Consider the following 21,939-nt stretch of genomic DNA (forward strand, 5'->3'; position numbering starts at 1 on the left):
GCGCAAAGCACATCACTAGTCTCTTTCTTAGTTCTTTTTCCAGAGGTTCGCAGAAGATGCTGCTTTTTCTATTAAAAGCTTCCTTTGTCATTGCTATTCTCCTTTTGACTTCTTGGCAGCAGCTCATGTTACTGCTTATAGTACACCTCAAGTATTTGAAGCTGTTCATTTGCACTACTGCCTCATTTAGAATTCACAAGTTTACCTTCTTCCTATGATCATGGTCTTCGTCTAGTTGGTATTTATTTACATCCCATACTGCTCACAGCTGTCATTTAGCTTCAGTAGCATATCCCTTAGTATCATCTCCTCTTCTACTAACAACGCCACATCATCAGCAAATTAGCTTTATTCTTCTTCCTCCTACTATCACTCCTCCCATGTTCTGAAAACAGTTCTTCACTAGTAGATGTTGAACAGGGTAGGTGATAAAGGGCATCCTTGACGTACTCCTCTCCCTATTTCGCTTCCTTTTGACATCTCTTCCTTCACTGTCTCTTCTATTTAGAATCATGCATACTTCTACTCCGAATTATCGCTTTCAATTTCTTACAACTCTTCGAAACCGGCATCAAGCACTTCCTTCTATCCCTCAACACAGAACGTCTTTATACTCATTCTCCTACACTGTAGAAATACCTCTCCTCTGGAATTTGTTACCTAATGACGTCAGGGACTGCCGGACTTAATCACAATTCGAAATTAAATTGGAAAATTTTGTGTTATTTAAAGCTTTTAGGTATTACTAGAAGTGTTGATTTGTGCTTTTTCATTCTAGATTAAAATTGCAAGTTTGTTTATGTTGGTTAATTAGTTTGGATATAATTAATTATGATACTTAATCACTCATTTAAAGTTTGTGTGACTGCAACCTGTGTATAATTTTGTGTGGCTTTACTTTGTTTATAGTGTGATTTTTTAATTTTTATTTTTATTATTGTATTGGTATTTCTGGTGGTGTGGAAGAGAAGGCTTGATGACCTTAACTATACCAGAATAAATAAATAAATAAATAAATAAATAAATAAATAAATAAATAAATAAATAAATAAATAAACAAAGAAACAAATAAATAAACACATAAACAAATAAATACATCTCTTCTCCTATCCTGACTTTGACTCGTTGTTTCATATAAAGGTTACTGAACAGTTTCATGCAAATTTTCTTTAGGATCCCCATTCATTTTTACCAATCCACTCTGTCAAACGCCTTTTCTAGGTCCTCAATATTCCTTTAAAATTAGTACGCAGAACAAAATATTTTATAATAAGGAAATAGGGACAATTATTCACATGATTAGTCAGAATTTTCACAATGAAGGTCAGTGATGTGACTGCGGCAGACGGAGATATCGGCCAGACAGGATATCTCACACTCTCCTTTTCCTGGACACAGTAATGACTAATGACTAATTAATACATCTTTTATCCCTTTTGTAAACACTGGTCCGTGGTTTATTATTATTTTATTCATCTTTCCGCCCATTCTGAAAGCTTGTGATAACGTTTGTGTATTGAATACTCTTATTCTGAAGATGTTTAACTGAATCAAGTCTTGAAGTGCTGTCAAATAACTTATTCGTAAGATGCATGTGGATTTTATATTCCTGTGAATATCTTTTCCATTTCTGTAGGCCTATCACAACTTCAGTTATTAGAGATTAGCACGTATTCCGGGTATTTGACAAATGCAGCTGCATCGATTTAAATTGCTTCATGATAATTGACTTCTTCAGTGATATGACCATTTGTAAACTCCTAATAAATTTCATAATGTGAATAGACTGTTCAGATTTGGAAACTTTCCTGTCAATTGTTTGTCATAAATAAACAAGTGCAAGACAGAGGTTTTCATTTTCGTTTTATTTATATCGTAAATTTAGTTTTCCTGTTAAATAATTTAATTCGGCAGCTATGAAATAATGCTGTTTACAAGAGAAAACCTTGTATTATTGATAGATATTTTATCTAATGCCTGACTTTTTTCATCAGTGTTTGTACAGGGACATCATTTTATTTTTACTAACATTTCTAATATTAACCTGGCTATAACTTTAGTTTAAACACCGCTTACTACTCCCTTCCACGACTGGAGTTCGATGATACTGGCGTAATATACAAACAAATCACTTTACTAGGTATAGGAGGTAAGAAAAGTAGTTAATCGATTTACGTAAACTAGGAAATACGACGCTTTTGAGTTTGATACTTTTCGTTAGGTTTTTGTTTACAGTACAGTATTTACTCACGAACTGAGCTGTCCATGCGGACGTATTCATTATGCAGTGTATATTATACTGTCTACAGCACATTAGCTTACACTATAGAGAATGAAGTTAAATTGAAAAAGAATCATAATATGGATATTTAAACACATTTTTCAAAATGGTGGCCGTTCATTTCGATACAGGCTTCAGTTCTAATGTATGTAATTCCAATTACCAGTTTCGTCCTTCGTACTAGTAACTCATGTTGAATTAATTCTGTACCTACTCTGTAAAAGAGTACCTTACGTACTGTAAATTCAATCTTCACTTCTACTCGATCCGAAAAGATAAAATTACTCAGACATGCTATCTACTGTCCGTCCAAGTGATTATGTCGCAGGATCGTAGAAAGGGTGAAAATCACGTGAAAGTTAATTACTTAACGAGGTCCTTTTATTTAAGTTATTTTAAACAGCTGTATGGATATAATATTACGTAGACGTCCAATTCCTAACAGAAATTAATGTTCTCAGAAAAGAGGTAATGCAGCCCAGCCACTAGCCTTTACAGAGAGGCGAATAGAAGCATGTGGGCAAAACAGGAATGCGACATAGGCAAATGGACGACAGTACCTGTGCGAAAATGTTGCAATATTGAAAGCTCTTTCGTCACTGGAAAACGCGAACATATTTTTGGAACGTACTGTTTACTATGACCATAAGGCTACTATGACTGTATATGAGGTCTTGGATCTGTGTGGATGACGGTTGAACTTCATTAGTAGAAGGGGTCGGAGTGAAGTACAGTCAAAAACTCAGGTACAATAAACATTGAAGTAAAAATAAAATGATGTCCCTGTATTTGAAGAGTACACTTCAAGAATGATAGATGTCACTTTCTTGTCGAAAATGAACCAAGACTGTCAATGCATAGCTTAAGACATATAGAATGTACATACATATTTATATGGCATTAGCACTGATAGTCATTGTCCAGTAATGATCGGAAAATCACAGTTAAGCTTTGAGCGCTAAGCATTTCAAACTTTCAATTCCTTCTCCTGCAAAATGTATACCAAATGACATCCATCTTTCTTGCAGTGGACTCTTCATTTCTTTTTTGTATTTATATCTGTTATCTGGTAGGATGGAAGAGAATGCCTTATGGCCTTAAACCTGTCAAAATAAATAAATGAATGAATGAATGAATAAAGAAATAAATGAATGAATAAATAAATAAATGAATAAATAAATAAATAGGTAAATGAATAAATAAACGAATAAATAAATGAATGAATAAATAAATGAATAAATGAATGAATAAATTAATTAATAAATCAATAAATGAATGAATAAATAAATGAATAAATAAATAAATAATTAATTAAGTAAATAAATAAATAATAAATCAATAAATATATAAATAAATAAGTAAATAAATAAATAATTAATTAAATAAGTAAATAAATAAATAAGTAAATCAATAAATATATAAATAAATAATAACTTATTTTCCTGACTATTTTCCTGAAATCGATTTCTTGCTGGTTTAGATTACAATTAGGTACACTTTCAATCGGTTCAAATGGAAACGAATTGTAGGTAATCTCTGGATTTGGCGCCAACGCCTTTATCTGACCGGCAATTTTGAAAACTGGAGTAGGTAGCAATAGAAGTTAAAATTAGTACTACCTATTTAGAAGATAATATGTTGTTGGTTATTCACGAGAATACGAGCGGAAGGAATTTGATCTTGAATGTGGCTGCTGATTATAATAAAAATCACTCAGATAAACAACCCCGTGCAGTGACCAAGTTATTACTCATGTCTAAAACATTAGTAGCAATATACGTATGGCAATTTAAAGGACATAAATTGTTTTAATAAAGTAGCTGTTAACAAGTGCTTAATCTAATTAATAGCTTAACTTCTCACTTCCTAGCCCCAAGAGCAATGATCAGCAACCAATGAAGTCTGTAGGCTTATATTTTTAATGAATATTATCGCTATTGAGTCACAAAATGTAAACATTTATATCACTGAAGTACTTCCTCCTGCCGCTTCATTTCCCACTCTTCAACTCGCCAGTAACAAACAATACAAAGTTTATTGCACAAATTGTCACTGAATTGTGTTTTAGGGTATATTAATAATGCTTCATGCAACAAATTTAAGATCTTTTATACAATATATTCATTGTAATGGTTAATAACTCATTGTAAAATTACCTCTGAAATAAGAGTGGTCCTTTTATAAGTCATATAACAACATTTTTATGTTAAAATTTAACCCATTATTTAAAATCCATTGACAAACATGGTTGATATCAATTTGCAGAAATTCTAAATAGGATACATATCGAAATATCTTAGATCAGCATAAAGTAAACATTTTGAATATTTATTTACTTTAGGCAAATCATTAATATAAATCAAGAATAACTGTAGACCAAGATTTGAACCTTGAGGTACTCCGAAATTAAGAATGTAAATAGTGTATATGATTCAGAAAAGCTAGAAATTATTCATTTAAACAGATAAGAGTAAAGAAGTTATTTTTTCTCTCCTGAAAAGTAGCAACTTCAGATTTAATTCCTTTCCCAAATACACGATTCAGTTATAAAAAAAATAATAAACAAGAGCAAAAAAATAATAATAACTATAAAAATTGAATACAACAATTAAAGAGGAATATGAATATTGAAGGATTGTACAATATTGAATTCAAGTGAGTTGAATTTCCGAAGGGGACATTATGCCTTTTCAAGATCTGCTGCGCTAACCCTCAAGTTAGGCACATTTCCAAACCACACCGGCTGACTACACTAAGGTTCGCTGCGTTTGCATGGTTTCGAGCAAGCAATCCCACTCGTCCCTACTTCAAACCTCTTCCGTGCGTCGCTAGCCAGCGTTCAGTCACGGAGATGGAACGCAGAGAATCGGGTAATTCACGTCGCTCAATTTAACGAACTCGCCACATACAACTGCAACTATTTCCGTATAATATTGCATAAACATCCTGTTTATGTTTCCGTTCCTACGGCATAAGCATTTAGAATTAATTTACCCGTCATAGATACTAAACTGCCGCTTTCCCAACCCACACCAGCTGATTATGCTAAGCGTCGCTGAGTATCCAGGCTGAGAGCAGGCAACCCCGTTCGTCTCCATACCGAACCCCTCCGCAAGTCACCAGCCGGTGATCGGGGAATGCTATGAGATTATTAAGGGAATGCAGATCGGAACAAATTATGTTGATGCCAAAGGGGGAAGCGGAAGAATCTGGAAAATCATCCCCACTGCGACCTTATCACCACGAGTGTCAGTACAAATTTTTCAATGGAAAATCCCAGGCCTGACCGGAACTCGCACGTACAGTTCCCCAAAAAAAGAATTAAACGACCTTTGATCATCGAAAGTTGAAGTTCTACAGCGCGGTTCACTCGATATCGACGTAGCCAGGAAGACATCTGGTCATGCATGCGTATGCATATTTTCATCCTACTCCAAAGTATACACCAGTGCAAAATTTTATCAGTTGTCTGCCTATATCTAGTATAGGTTTTCTTTTACGACCTTGATCGTTTATCTTTTATGAAAGTTTGAAATATAGGGAACCGTGTAACACGAAATTCATTCATCAAAGATTGAGAACCAGTGAGTGAAGTGAGACTGTATGCACCAGTATGGAGTACCGCCACTGGTTTCTACGGCCAGAAAGCATACCGTTAGTGAAAAATGACATACCGTCACTGAGAAAATGTGATTCGTAAACATTTGTTACAGGGTACTATCTGTTTGCTTTGTAAATCTAAACCACAACCTTCTGGAAGTGAATTCAACATGTATTTAGACACGTTTATTTGATAAGTCAACCCCTGGAATACATACAAGAGTAGTATTTCAAGTATAGAAGGCTGTATTATTATTATTTATTTATTTATTTATTTATTTATTTAACTTGGTAGAGATAAGACCATCAGGCCTTCTCTTCCCCTCTACCAGGGGATTACTACAGCTGTAGTGTGTAGTTTGTAGTGACCATTGTTGCCAATTTAGTGACTGTGTCATATTTGTTGTTGTTGCACTTTTTGCTAATAATTAAGGCACTTTGAAGTTTTAACATTGTTTTAAATGATAAAACTCAATGGATATTGCAAAATAATCTATTAAATAACTGAAATTATTTTATTAAGAAATTTAGGGCCATATTCCTAGACATTCTTAGCGCGGGCTTCCGGTGGATGATCAGCGAACTAACGTGTTTCGTATTCATAAACCAGTGTTAGCGATATGATATGATATGATATGATATGATATGATATGATATGATATGATATGATATGATATGATATGATATGATATGATATGATATGATATGATATGATATGATATGATATGAATCCTGTACAAGTAACCAGTCGATAGCCGGGGCTAGTTTAGCGCGCTCATAGCTCGGGCTAGCGAAATGTCTATGAATAGCACCCTTAATGTGCTGCATAAGTTCCAAAGATTCGCGTTACTGACTGCACGAAACAATTTATTGTTACATTACGTAGGCTATGTGTATGTTGTAAGGGAGAGGGTATGCCTTTTTTAAATCGAGGTATTCCAGGCGAAAATCTTGGGGTAGCATACCGCCTCTGGATTTTCTCCCACTTCCCTCACTGGGGAGAACAATATTAATTTTGAAATGACAAATGTAGACCCACGGAAAAGACAGCAAGGAACATTGTAAGGACCATGACAAAGACAACAAGGACGACGACAAGGACAAAGATCAGGTCCATGGTAACATATTACAAGAAACACGACAAAATGATGACGGAATGGAGAGATGTTGACGAAATGATACAGATCCCAAATAAAGGGAAACGGGAGAACCCAAGAAAACCCAAGTGCGACCTTGTTCACCACAATTGTCACTATGAATATACAAATAAAAAAATCCCAGGCCTAATAGAAACTCAGCCCGAACCACCTATCCTAACAGGCTGAAAGTCTACGTAGGAGACATAATAATGAAGCAATTTTTATTATATTATGAAATGTTATGTTTTATTTAACGACGCCCGCAACTGCAGAGGTTATATCAGCGTCGCCGGATGTGCCGGAATTTTGTCCCGCAGGAGTTCTTTTACATGCCAGTAAATCTACTGACATGAGCCTGCCGCATTTAAGCACACTTACATGCCATCGACCTGGCCCGGGATCGAACCCGTAACCTTGAGCATAGAAGGCCAGCGCTATACACACTCGCCAACCAGGTCGACTATATTATGAATAGTGTGAAAGAATTCAAATCGCTCAGTTATTTTAGCAATACTTTGTAAGCAAATAGAAAATAAGCAGAGATATAATTTATAATATTATAAATGCAATGTCGATGATGGTATTGATAGAATATGAGAAACAACTTAAGTAATTATACATCTTGATTACACAACTTTTAACACAATATCACTTCGGAATATGTATTATATGACTTTCTCGTACCTGGTTTATAAGTTTCGATCTATTAGTGGTCTTCTTCAGAACTGGTCGTTGCTGGTCTTGGCGCCTCTTGTTTTGTTTCCTGTGGGGGTGTGTTTGTGTAGTGTAATGTGGAGTCAAAGAGTGTTTGTGTTCTGAAATTGAGTTGTGTATTGAGAATTTCATTAGAGTGTGTTTTTGAGTGTCTGTATATACCCTAATGAAATTTTCAACACACAACTCAATTTCAGAACACACACACTCTTTGACTCCGCATTACACTATACAAACACACCCCCACAGGAAACAAAACAAGAGGCGCCAAGACCAGCAACGACCAGTTCTGAAGAAGACCAATAATAGGTTGAAACATGTAAACCAGGTACGATAGAATTTAACACGAGGAAGTCATATAATACATAATCCAAAGTTAGAGTAATTTTTCGATCTGAAAATACATTTTTGAAGGTTACATTTGTTCGGATCGAATTTCTGCACATTTAAAGAACAAAACTAAAATTCTTTCAATCATTTATTATCATAATATACTGCTCTCTTACATTCAAGGAGTATATTGGGAATTCAATCAGAAAGCATGGCTCTAGGTCAGAAAGCATGGGTAGACATAACGGCTCGGTTAGAAAAGCCAACGTACTATGGTAGGAACGATCATGATTTTAAAATCAAATGTAGGAAACAGAAAACGGATGTAGGTAAATTCTCATTTTTAAATAGAACTATAAATGATTGGAATAACCTACCTGCAGCGGTCTTTGAGGGCTGTCCTTCCTTAAGGAGATTCAAGAATAATTTAAAGAGTTGTGTATAAAGTGAAAATTAAAATTAAGGTGACATTCAACATTTAATTTTTTAAGGTGGCATGTATTTATCTAGGCTGACGAGTTTACTTCCTTGGTTTGAATTGTAAATTATTTAAAAATAGCGTGTAAGAGGGCCTTAGACTAGAAATGTTTAGTTTAAATGTAGTTCTGTTTATAAGTATGCATAAGAATGCAATTATTTGACTTATTTGAACTGTTGTATCAGTGAAGCGAGGTGAGTCAGTGAAGTTATGGTTTTACAGTGCAGTGAACAGTTCCGATCAGTGATAATTTATAGCGTCAATGAAATGTGTTACAGAGTGTCAGTGAAATGTGTGCTAAAGTGTCAGTGAAATGCGTCATAGTGCCACTACAGGGAATGAGATGAGAGTAAAGTGAAAGACTATTGAAAATTATGTAGGACCTATACATAATTATGTAGGTTGTGTTGTAAAATTAGGTGTTTTATTTTATGTTTTATTATTATTGTGTTAAATTGTATTGTGTATTCTTATTGTATTGTGTATAAAATTGTATATGTATTGTAAATTTTATTGTGTATTGCTTATCATTTTAACTGTGTATTGTTAATATTGTATATACCACTGCCACCGGGTGCTTGCCAACTTGCAGTGTAAATAAATACATACATACAATGTATTTCCCAAAACACTGCATGAAATGTTTCATATAAAACAAATTTTATCTCGATAAGGGGGGGGGGGGGAACGAACAAAATTGTGTTAAACTTTTTTGTTTGAAATATTTCAAAGAATAACCTCCTGATATTAATGACATTACTTACTGTTCATTCTTATGTATATATTATATACTGTATATAATAGCGTGCAGCAAGATAAACTGTTTGGTATCATAGTTTCACAACACAAGCACAAAATATTTGAAGCTTTGATGCTAGCTTCCAAATATCTACGAAGTATTCCAGTGGATGAACGCAACATACGCCGACAAGGCAGATTTTAGACAAGGTAGACAAAGGATGGTTTACTTTAGAAGTGAAACTTATTTTATGCTCGACCATGCCGAAATGTAGTAATTATACACCTGGTAGCAGACCTTTAATGCATGTCATTAAAGTACACCTACTCATTAAAGTCAGGTCTTTCAGCCAATGACGAATCAGGTTACAACTGTTCAGCCAATGACAGGTCAGCTTTCTACCGTTATAAAACCGCAAGTATCGATTATTCTCGGATATGCAATCGAAAGAGAATTAGCGAAAAGTCACGGAGGCTAGAAATCCAGTACTGTCGCAGAAGGTTATGTTCTGTTACTGTAATAATTAGCGTTAATTGTAAATAATATTCAAATAAATTCAATTTGTCATCTCGTTTTTCAATGTCTAATTTAATTTCAATGTTATCTCTGTAGGTTCTTATGGCCTAGCAAGGTCAATGTGAACATCTGTTCCTCGGAAAAAATCAATACTTTCGCGTCTGCGCACATCTCACAACATACTGGACATTGGCCAAGGTCAGATACAAAGAAAATTAATAATATCAAGTTAGAAATATGGTCGAGCATAAAAAGTAGTATGAAATTCGCCTATAATGGTAATTAAGAAGCTCGTATGAAAATTATGAAACTCGCTTGCGCTCGTTTCATAAATATCCATACTCGCTTCGTAATTACCTTCATTATAGGCTCGTTGCATAATGTACTATTATGCGGAATCAGGAAGTGCTAGTGCAACGCAGAGGCGGGTTTTTAAATAAAATGTTAAATCACCATATATAGGCCTAGACACTGAAGTAACAATTCGAAGAGAGACAGTCACGCTGAAGCAACATACAGACGACCACACTACTTAGACCTAGTCAGTCACGGAGATGGAACGCAGAGAATCGGGTAATTCACGTCGTTCAATTTAACAAAGTCGCCACAAACAACTGCAACTATTTCCGTATAATATTGCATAAACTTCCTGTTTATGTTTCCGTTTCTACGACATAAGCATTTATATTTATTGATCCGCTATAGATCCTAAACTGCCGCACCGCTTTCCCAACCCACACCAGCTGATTATGCTAAGCGTCGCTGAGTATCCAGGTTGAGAGCAGGCAACCCCGTTCGTCTCCATACCGAACCCCTCCGCAAGTTGTCTGTCGGCGATCGGGAAATACTATGAGATTATTAAGGGAATGCAGATCGGAACAAATTATGTTGATGCCAAAAGGGGAAGCGGAAGAATCTGGAAAATAATCCCAACTGCGACCTCATCCACAATGAGTGCCAGTACGGATTTTTCAATGGAAAGTCCCAGACCTGACCGGAACTCGCACGTACGTGACTGGCTAACGATCTACACCATGCAGCCACCGCAGAGCTATTCCATGAACTAGAGTGACAACGATAGAAAACTCAAATTCGTAACATTGCAATGTGACCCACAACCAGTGGCGGCTCGTACCTGAAAATAATAGCGTGCTAAAATATTTTTAGACTCTCCTAATTTTTGAAGGTGAAATCCATCCGTCGACATTTTGAATCGACTTAGAATTGCCTTTAAACACTTTGCTATTTTCAATGTATTCTCTCACTACACTGTCCACGCTGCTTATCAGATTAGCAAGACCTATGAACACACCGAGATTATCTGACGTTTCCGTCTCATCGTGGCCATGTAGCGCTAGTTCAAATTTCCAACAAAATTTAATACAATCAATTATTTTCGATAAAATATATCGATTTTTTTTTTTTGACTTTCTCATTATGTTTCTGTGCTGATTCTTCATAAGCTCAATATTTGCGGTGCCAATCGTACAAAGATCAAACGAGTTTATGTTTCTTGCTTTGTGAATGTTTCTTTATATATTCATTCAGAGATCAAGATCTTTGACACCTGTCGTAGACATGAATCACCGCTACTAAATACGAGGCAAGGGAAGCAGAACAGAGCATTTCGTACTTCGCATCCACATATCCAGTCACTGTTGTCATAAACTCTTCTGTTACATTTCCTAGTGTACACATAGTTTTTACCATCCTTTACTTTCTGCACTATATTGGTGTTGGCCGCCCTAGATTTTTAATTCTAATTTAATCTTCTATGGCTGCTTGGAGAAAGCAGTTTTGAGTAATGAATCGATTTAGTTCATCATGATATAACTACAGTATATTTTTGAAACTGTTTATAATCCCAATATTAAAACCTGTCTCTGGATTAACATACACATTAAACTTATATTATATATTTGAATTACACTAAGCACAAAATATAGACAGACACATAGCAGAATATACATTTAAAATGATCTCAGTTATAAAAGATAATGAATCCCATAAACCTGCACAACTGTTTTGAAAGTGGAAAATAATCCCTATTTTAACGGACTCCTGCGAAGATGTATGCCAACATAGACCCCGTAACACGTGGATAATAAACTCAAAACTATCTGCTGAGATTATAATTATAAAAGTAAATCTGTTTACACAAACGCTCAAAAATGTATTTCAATATGATTATATTTATGAAAAACACAAAAAGCAAAATAAGCTACATATATAAAGCGTATTTTCTTTATTTCAAAGTTATGTATTTAGCGGTGTCCAGGCAGCACTGTTCCGTCGACTGCTACGAACCAAAGAATATAGAAGGGAAGAGAGAAAGTTTCACTACAACAAAGTGAAGAAGAGCGTACCGTGCTGCACAATAGTGAGCACGGTGTTATGTGAAAAAGCAGGACAAAATATCAAGGAGGGGCGAGGTGTAGTGCTGTTCTGCGCATGAGCAGACACTGCTAGCCGGACTGAATTGGGAATTAGCACGTAGAGTAAGGATGGATTCCATTGAGTCTATAGCACCAAGTTATCGAAAATAGTGAACTATTATAAATAGAATTTGTATTATGTGCGTTTTTTTTACAATATTATTTCGACGATAATTTTATGGCGTGCACGTTAGCACGTAGGGAGCAGCCGCCACTGCCCACAACACTTCGACTGGGCGCATTCTCGATCGAATGGAGTCAATAGCAAGTAAAACAGGATACTATACCAAATAAAGACAGTGGAAAAATGAGATATTGGTGTATTATTGTCATTTAGTAATGATTAATTAATGTTGACTATTTCACTTTTACTACGTCACACAACTTTTGACCTATAAAACGGCACAAAAGGACGTCTGTCAACCAATCACGGCTGCTTATTGTACAATTTTATCAGCCACCGGCGTGGCTCAGTCGGTTAAGACGCTTGCCTGCCGATCTGAAGTTGCGCTCGGGCGCGGTTTCGATCCCCGCTTGGGCTGATTGCCTGGTTGGGTTTATTCCGAGATTTTCCCCAACCGTAAGGTGAAAACCAGGTAATCTATGGCGAATCCTCGGCCTCATCTCGCCAAATACCATCTCGCTATCACCAATTTCATCGACGCTAAATAACCTCGTAGTTTTATTTTATTTTTATTTTTTATTTTAGTTGGTTATTTAACGACGCTGTATCAACTACTCAACTACAACTACTAAATAACCTCGTAGTTTTATTTTATTTTTATTTTTTATTTTAGTTGGTTATTTAACGACTCTGTATCAACTACTAGGTTATTTAGCGTCGATGAGATTGGTGATAGCGAGATGATATTTGGCGAGATGAGGCCGAGGATTCGCCATAGATTACCTTGCATTCACATTACAGTTGGGGAAAACCTCGGAAAAAACCCAACCAGGTAATCAGCCCAAGCGGGGATCGAACCCGCGCCCGAACGCAACTTCAGACCGGCAGGCAAGCGCCTTAACCGACTGAGCCACGCCGGTGGCTACCTCGTAGTTGATACAGCGTCGTTAAATAACCAACAAAATTTAAAAAAAAACAATTTTATCCCTTCCCTAACATTTGTTTAATTTTATCGCTTCCCTAGCATTTGTTTGTTTTTATCACTATCCTAGCATTTTTTCTTTGTTTGCCAACATTTCAAACTGAAAATTCTTTACGGTACTATAAAACATGCTTTGCGATCCTAAAAATGGCGGCTCCGTTGAAACCAACCCCGGGCCATAAGCTTGAAACGGTGGAACCAAAAAGGTGTACTAGTATGTAGTTCATCTCTTTTTCCGGTGTGTTTATCAGCTGTTTGTTCATATTATTACGATTACAAATTGTTTCGTGTTGTGAATATTTCAAAAGTGTAGTCAAGTTCAGCAGGTATTATTTTTTTTTAATAAATAAGCTAATATTCTGCTCGGCTCAACTGTAGAATATGTCCGTTGATATGTCCCCCTATACTTTAACATATGAAGGAATGCCAACATCCTTCTTGATAAAAGAAAGAATGTAGAAACGAAGTCTTCAGTCCATGTCACAACCATAACACTATATACAGTGAAATGTACATTGATATAATAATCTGCTAATACTCCTGTTACCTCCACAACCATTCTAATCCGTTTACGTATGACCGAAACCGATAGCAGCAATTTAATATTTAGCAATTGACGGTATTTCGCGATGGATTATGGGATGTAAAAGGTGTAGTTTGACGTCATATCCGTCGCACCGATTTCAAGCATATTTGCCTGGATTGCTCCCTCCTTTCTTTTTATCCTCTCAGGTTCAAACATATTGGTGAAAGTAACATCAGTGAAATAGAATTTTAGTAAGTCAATTAATATCTATTTTATTGTATTAGAGTACCTTATTTCTTCTAATCTCTATGTACTTTCTTCTGCATCTATTACCTCCATACCATTTGCTTCTTTGTTTGCCAACATTTCAAACTGTAAATTCTTTACAGTACTGTAAAACATGCTTTGCGATCGTCATTTGTTTACAGTAACTGAAAATGGCGGCTCCGTTCAAACGTTTTGGTGAATCTAACATTAGTGAAATAGAATTTGAATAAGTCAATTAATATTTTATTGTATTAGAGTACTTTATTTCCTCTAATCTTTATATACTTTCTCCTAATCGTGTAATAGTCAATTAAATCCCACTCGAGTTTTGATTTTCTCTAGATATATCAAAACCTCTAGTGAGATTATTTTTGATAAACTTATTCTTTTACGCGGGAAAGATAATTTTGAGATAATATATTGTAACATTGTATGGGTAACACATTAAGTTGAAGTGGTGAGGATATAAAATTGGATTGTCTAAATAAAAGAACGTATTGGGAAAAAGTGATAATGACTGTCTAGTCTCATTTTCAAAAAACAGACTCACAAAACGCTTCTTTTTCTAGGGAAACTTAGACAGTTACAGAAAAACATTATTTGCCTTTTATCTTCAGTTATTTATTTTCTACCACCAATATTTTCGGCAGTTCATATCGTTATATGAGTTATATTGTAGAGAAATAAGAAAATTATATCTCGAAAAAATGTTTAAGATTCCTACAAACGACGAAAACTAAGTCTAATTGGATAAAAGAATTAGAAAATAACGTAAGCAGTTTCGAACTAAATTGGTTATGGCACGAAATTGATGCAATTAATTTATATTAGATAGGGAAAATTATAATGGAGAGGAGTAACGAGATAGTGAGACAGGAAATGTTTAGCAATTTAAATAGTTTAAAATCATTAACAGATTACAAGAAATGAAAGTCATATGAGGACAGGAAGAATGTACAAAAGTTAACAAGAGGTGGGAAAGAAGTGGGCTACCGTGGTGGAGATTGAGAATTTGGAGATTAAAAAATAGAAGAGACATAGAAAAATATATAATTATTTCCTTTATGTAATCAAAAAGAAAGCGCGATACACAATCTGCCATCTTGCCCAGAAAATGAAAGAACAAGAACAAAAATTTATTGAAGCGTCATTACTGAAACTAAATGTAGAAATAGCATACATACAGTATATGAACTTGTATAGAACAGTAAACGGAAGAAAATTGAGGGAACTCGGAAATTTTTTTTATGTAGTAAAGAAAAATGGAAAGAGAAAACTAAGTTATAAACATACGTTTATAAATAATATGAAATACTAATTAAAGGGAAACAGTTTTTATTAAGAAATAACTAGAATGATTGTACTTACTTACTTACAAATGGCTTTTAAGGAACCCGAAGGTTCATTGCCGTCCTCACATAAGCCCGCCATCAGTCCCTATTCTGTGCAAGATTAATCCAGTCTCTATCATCACACCCCACCTCCCTCAAATCCATTTCAATATTATCGTCCCATCTACGTCTCGGCCTCCCTAAAGGTCTTTTTCCCTCCGGTCTCCCAACTAACACTCTATATGCATTTCTGGATTCGCCCATACGTGCTGCATGCCCTGCCCATCTCAATCGTCTGGATTTTAAGTTCCTAATTATGTTAGGTGAAGAATACAATGTGTGCAGTTCTGTGTTGTGTAACTTTCTCCATTCTCCTGTAACTTCATCCCTCTTAGCCCCAAATATTTTCCTAAGCATCTTATTCTCAAAGACCCTTAACCTATGTTCCTCTCTCAAAGTGAGAGTCCAAGTTTCACAACCATAAAGAACAACCGGTAATATAACTATTTTATAAATTCTAATTTTCAGATTTTTTGACAACAGACTGGATGATAAAAGCTTCTCAACCGAATAATAACAGGCATTTCCCATATTTATTCTGTGTTTAATTTCCTCCCAAATATCATTTGTATTTGTTACTGTTGCTCCCAGGTATTTGAATTTTTCCACCTCTTCAAAGGATAAATTTCCAATTTTTATATTTCCATTTCGTATAACATTCTCGTCACGAGACATAATGATATACTTAGTCTTTTCGGGATTTACTTCCAAACCGATCGCTTTATTTGCTTCAAGTAAAATTTCCGTGTTTTCCCTAATCGTTTGTGTATTTTCTCCTAACAAATTCACGTCATCTGCATAGACAAGAAGCTGATGTAACCCGTTCAATTCCAAATCCTGCCTGTTATCCTGAACTTTCCTAATGGCATATTCTAGAGCGAAGTTAAAAAGCAAAGGTGATAGTGCATCTCCTTGCTTTAGCCCGCAGTGAATTGGAAAAGCATCTTGTACTTAGTATAGAATATGTAGTAGGCCTAATAGTTATTAACAGTAAAATGTAGTTAAGGCTGCGTTCCTAGAAAATAGAAATGTAACAGGACCACCATTAATGAATGATATACAAATTTTAGCTTACATAATCTTCATGACAATAAATATATATATCGTTTACACTTTGTATATCTTAAATGTTCATTGATTAAAGTTCTCGTTAACACTTTGTTAAAAACATAAAATTTACTTTGTTATACGTTAAAAGTGTTGAAATTGTTAAAAAAGATATATACCTTTTTTAACAATTTTAACACTTTTAACGTATAACAAAGTAAATTTTATGTCTTCAATGTTCCCTCTATATTTTGTGTAGGAGTGAATCCTTCATTTTAAAATACAAATTGCTTACACACACAAGTTCAATTACGCAGGCCTATATATTGCGCAGTGAATGGCATAAAGTACCTATAAAGTTTCTTCTTCAGCCACATCCTTATCCTTATTCATTACAATTGTGACTTTCAATGTAATATTAAATACACAGGCCTACGTATACACTACATACTATGTAGTAAGTTATATATAGAATGTCAAATAAAATTCGTTTACAACATTTCAGGGATGATAGAGGTAGTAAAAACAAGTATCTTTTTTATGATACAAAGATTTGTCACATGCACAATTTTGCCAGTAGGTGTCCTAAAACATTTCTTGGATTCCGTCAGACCACTTACCAGTCAATTCTGTTTTGACTGTTTTACCGCAACACGTTCCAAGGTATATCCGGAGTGAATAAATTTCTAAGAATGGTAAGTTTACATTCTGCTAGCAGTATCATGACTATCTCGATCGTCTGACCTAATGCCATGGATTTCTTTATTTATTTATTTATTTATTTATTTATTTATTTATTTATTTATTCTGGTGTAGTTAAGGCCATCAGGCCTTCTCTTCCACAACACCAGGAATACAAATACAATAACAGAAATAGAAAGGAAAAAAAAACACTATAAACGAAGTAAAGTCACACAAAAATATACACAGGTTGCAGTCACACAAACTTTAAATGAGTGATTAAGTATAATTAATTGTATCCTAATTAACTAACATAAACAAGAAACTTGCGATTTTAATCTGGAGTAAAAAAAAACACAAATCGACACTTCTAGCAATATCTAAAAAGCATTAAACAAGACAAAATTTTCCAATTTAATTTTGAATTGTGATAAAGTCCGGCAGTCCCTGACATCATTAGGTAGCGAATTCCAGAGACGAGGTATTTCTACAGTTTACGAGGATGAGTATAGAGACGTTCTATGATGAGGGATAGAAAGAAGTGCTTGATGTCGGTTTCGAAGAGTTGTAAGAAATTGAAAGCGCGATAAGAGATAATTCGGAGTAGAAGTATGCATGATTCTAAATAGAAGAGACAGTGAATGTATTGTTCTTCGTTCCTTCAGACGCACCCATGAAAGTAACTGGAGGGAAGGTGTTATATGGTCAAATTTACGAGTATTGCAGATGAATCGTATGCACACATTATGAACACGTTGTAGTCTCTCAGCTAAGAGTGAACTTACATTAGTTAGTAAGGAATCGCAATAATCAAAATGGGGCATTACAAGCGTCTGAATAAGATTCTTTTTTAGACTAAGTGGTAGAAATTCTTTCATATGAAACAAAGAGTGAAGTTGAGAAAATATTTTTTTGCAAGTGTGTGTTACTTGGGTGTTCCAATTTAGATCGCTATCCATAAAAATGCCAAGATTTTTAACTGTTTCACTGTATTTAACAATAATCCCATTCAATGTTATATGTGGTATAGTACCACTATCAAGAGTACTTCGTAGACGATTATGTCCCATTACGATTGCTTGCGATTTCTCTGGATTTAACCTTAATCCAAATTTGTGTGACCACAGTGAAATCGAATTTAAGTCTTCGTTTATTTTATTTACTGCGTCACTAGTCTCATCAGGGTGGAAATGCAAATAAATTTGCAAGTCGTCAGCATACATATGGTATTTGCAGTGTTTTATCATTTTAGTCACGTCATTAATATAAATCATGAAGAGTAAAGGTCCGAGAACTGATCCTTGTTGAATTCCAGATTTCACGACACACCATCTTGAAGAATAATCGCATGCAATGACACATTGTTGACGTTCGCGAAGGTAGGATTCAAACCAAGTAACAGAACTTTCAGAAAGATGCAGAAGTCTTAATTTACATAATAGAAGGTCCGTGTCAACTGTATCAAATGCCTTACTGAAGTCAAGTAATGTCAGTGATGTTAATTTACGTTCATCTGTGGCTTCACGTATATCCTCATTCACTTTTAGTAGTGCTGTAGTCGTACTATGTCCATTTCTGAACCCGGATTGGTATTCGTCCAGTAAGGCATGGTCGGTTAGATAGTTCATTAGTTTGTGAACAATACGTTCCAGAGCTTTTGATAGGGCAGGTAGGATACTAATTGGACGGAAATCATTTGCACATAATGGGGTTTTAATTTTAGGATTGTGTGGGGATATGAAATATCAGGCTTACGAGATCCCGATAAATGGGGCAGAATAGCTGGTTGCTCGCGTTGTTGAAGCTGCAGCGATTATTCGACAAACGCCTGACATTATTTTAGCATAGCCTATCAGACAGTCCCTACTGCGTTAGGTTAAAAGGAAAGCAGTTTGAATCACATCTCCGAACAATAATTTTCACATCACTGCGTTCAGGCAACAGGCAGGCAACAGGCAACAGGGCCTGAACACTAACTCATAGCGTCGAAATGACAAGTCTGAGAAGTTTTTGTCACTTAAAAAAAATCTTTGTTTTACCACCTCTATCATCCCTGAAAAATTGTAAACAAACTTTTTTGACACCCTGTATTTTTTTATTTTAGTTGGTTTCAACTACTAGGTTATTTAGCGTCGATGAGATTGGCGATAGCGTGATGATATTTGGCGAGATGAGGCCGAGGATTCGCCATAGATTACCTTGCATTCACATTACGGTTGGGGAAAACCTCGGAAAAAACCCAACCAGGTAATCAGCCCAAGCGGGGATCGAACCCGCGCCCGAACGCAACTTCAGACCCGAAGGCAAGCGCCTTAACCGACTGAGTCACGCCGGTGGCCGACACTCTGTATGCTGCAAATAACAATGATCTTACTATGAAATACTTACGTATCAAGAAGTATTGACATGCAGTTAGCTTTGGACTTTCGTTAAAAAGAGGCTAAAAAGAGGCTAAAAGCAAACTCGGGTACATGTACCATGGAAAAGAATGTTGTTTAATAAATGGTTACGCCGTATTAGCTGATAAACAATTATAATGTGAATTTTAAAGAAATTATGGCAGATATAATTTCAATTTTTATAAAATTGTGTATAGAAAGGTGAAAGTTGTTCTGACAGGGTTGTTCTGAACGGAAATGTAGCCTATGCATATATGTTAGATACACTGAGAAATTACTGTATTTTACTTTGTACGCCACAAAAAAAAAATGATTGCGGAATTGAAGAGAGCAAGGATAGAGATAAAAAAATAAACACCACGCTGAAAGATTGTTTATGTAACCACTCACACAACTTTGATGCATCGATGCAATGCATGACATGGTTTGAAAGATTGACGAATTGGGCTCATACACATATCAGGGAATTCGAGAATGAAGAGGTGCCCTAATGCAGCGATGGGGATCTACCTCTCTCTGAGAGCTTGGCTTCTCCCGCTGTCTTAGTTGCTGTTGTATGCAGGTACTCACGATTACTGATCTGTTTACAATACGAGTTCCCCGTCACTGCCATAAGGGAATAATCGAGGAATATTGAAGTGGAAATAGTATTATGAACGAAAAATTTCGCTACAATTATTTCCCATAGCGGCACGGACATAGCGTACACTAAATGGAGTCCAGGTTCGCTTGCTGAGAAACTGTTATGGTGAGACAAGGTCGACAAGGATAAACTGTGCGTGACGCACACAAACTATTATCGAACGTTGTTTTGTTTCTAGTAGAGATAAAAATAGAAGTATATGTTGAACAAAATCCTGTAAGAATAAGATATTTTAAAATCCCCCACATCAATGACGCCATTATTAAGACGTAACATCTTGTGAAACGTCACAACTGCTGCGTAAGAAGCAACGAGGAAAACGTGCCAAGATTCAGTGGAATGTTGAACCTGTTTCGCACGTGGTTTCTCCATAAGACATACAGAACGTTCGGCTTATACCACTAGCTGGAGAAAAGGAATAGGCTACGTGTTATTGAAATTTTAATGGGGAGTTGAAAGTTACGTTTGCCATTTGAGTGTGTTCTCATAGTGGGTTTCAGAAATTGGAAAAGGTACTTTGATGTCTTCTCTTAGCCCGTATCTTTGCCATTCCGACTTTTACTTACGGAGTTAAACGGATAATTGAATAATAATAATAATAATAATAATAATAATAATAATAATAATAATAATAATAATAATAATTAGGCAGAGGGGTTTTAATTAGTGCTGTTGATCAATTAAAATATTTAATCGATTAACTATTTGAATTTAATCGATTGATCGAATCGATCTGGTTGGCGAGTTGGTATAGCTCTGGCCTTCTATGCCCAAGGTTGCGGGTTCGATCCCGGGCCAGTTCGATGGCATTTAAGTGTGCTTAAATACGACAGGTTCATGTCAGTAGATTTACTGGCATGTAAAAGAACTCCTGCGGGACAAAATTCCGGCACATTCGGCGACGCTGATATAACCTCTGCAGTTGCGAGCGTCGTTAAATAAAACATAACATTTAACATTCGATTGATCGATGGATTAATCGAGTTTTGATCGATTTGAAAAAATGTTTTAATATACTGTAATACACAATTATTGTTAAATTTAACTTGTGTTCGGTGATAAACATAAGTATTAAATGTTGTGTATATATATATATATATATATATATATATATATATATATATATATTATATTGTATCGTTATATTACAAAACAACTATTTTAATTATTTACTAACATATTTATTATGAGGCTTATAATTTATTGTGTCAAATTCTCCGGGAATTTTTGAGACAAACATAAGTATGAAGACTCACCTAGTTAATACTGCTTCGTCCATGATTTTAAACATGTGAGTGCATTCACATGCTCCGAATTAAGTGCCGCTCTGCGTTTAGTAACAATGTTTCCTGCATCACTAAACACGAAAAAAAAAATTTTTTTCTGTCATGCACTTCTCCACGATCGTTAAATTTAAATCCAAGCGTTTCACAGAATTAATCTCTCAAATTCTCATATGACATAATGGAGTTTACACTTTTCACAGACCACAGAAAACTGATTTTTTTTCTCTATCAAACTAAACACACAGCCTTCATATACAAACTCAGTACAGAAGCTGCAACTGCAAAAGTACAGCGGTCGAAACAGAAGACTGGCCACTATTGTAATCGAATTACCATATTTTAGAACGAGAAGAAGATAGTT

Source organism: Periplaneta americana, chromosome 14 (assembly GCF_040183065.1).
Source record: "Periplaneta americana isolate PAMFEO1 chromosome 14, P.americana_PAMFEO1_priV1, whole genome shotgun sequence".
Lineage (NCBI taxonomy): Eukaryota > Metazoa > Arthropoda > Insecta > Blattodea > Blattidae > Periplaneta > Periplaneta americana.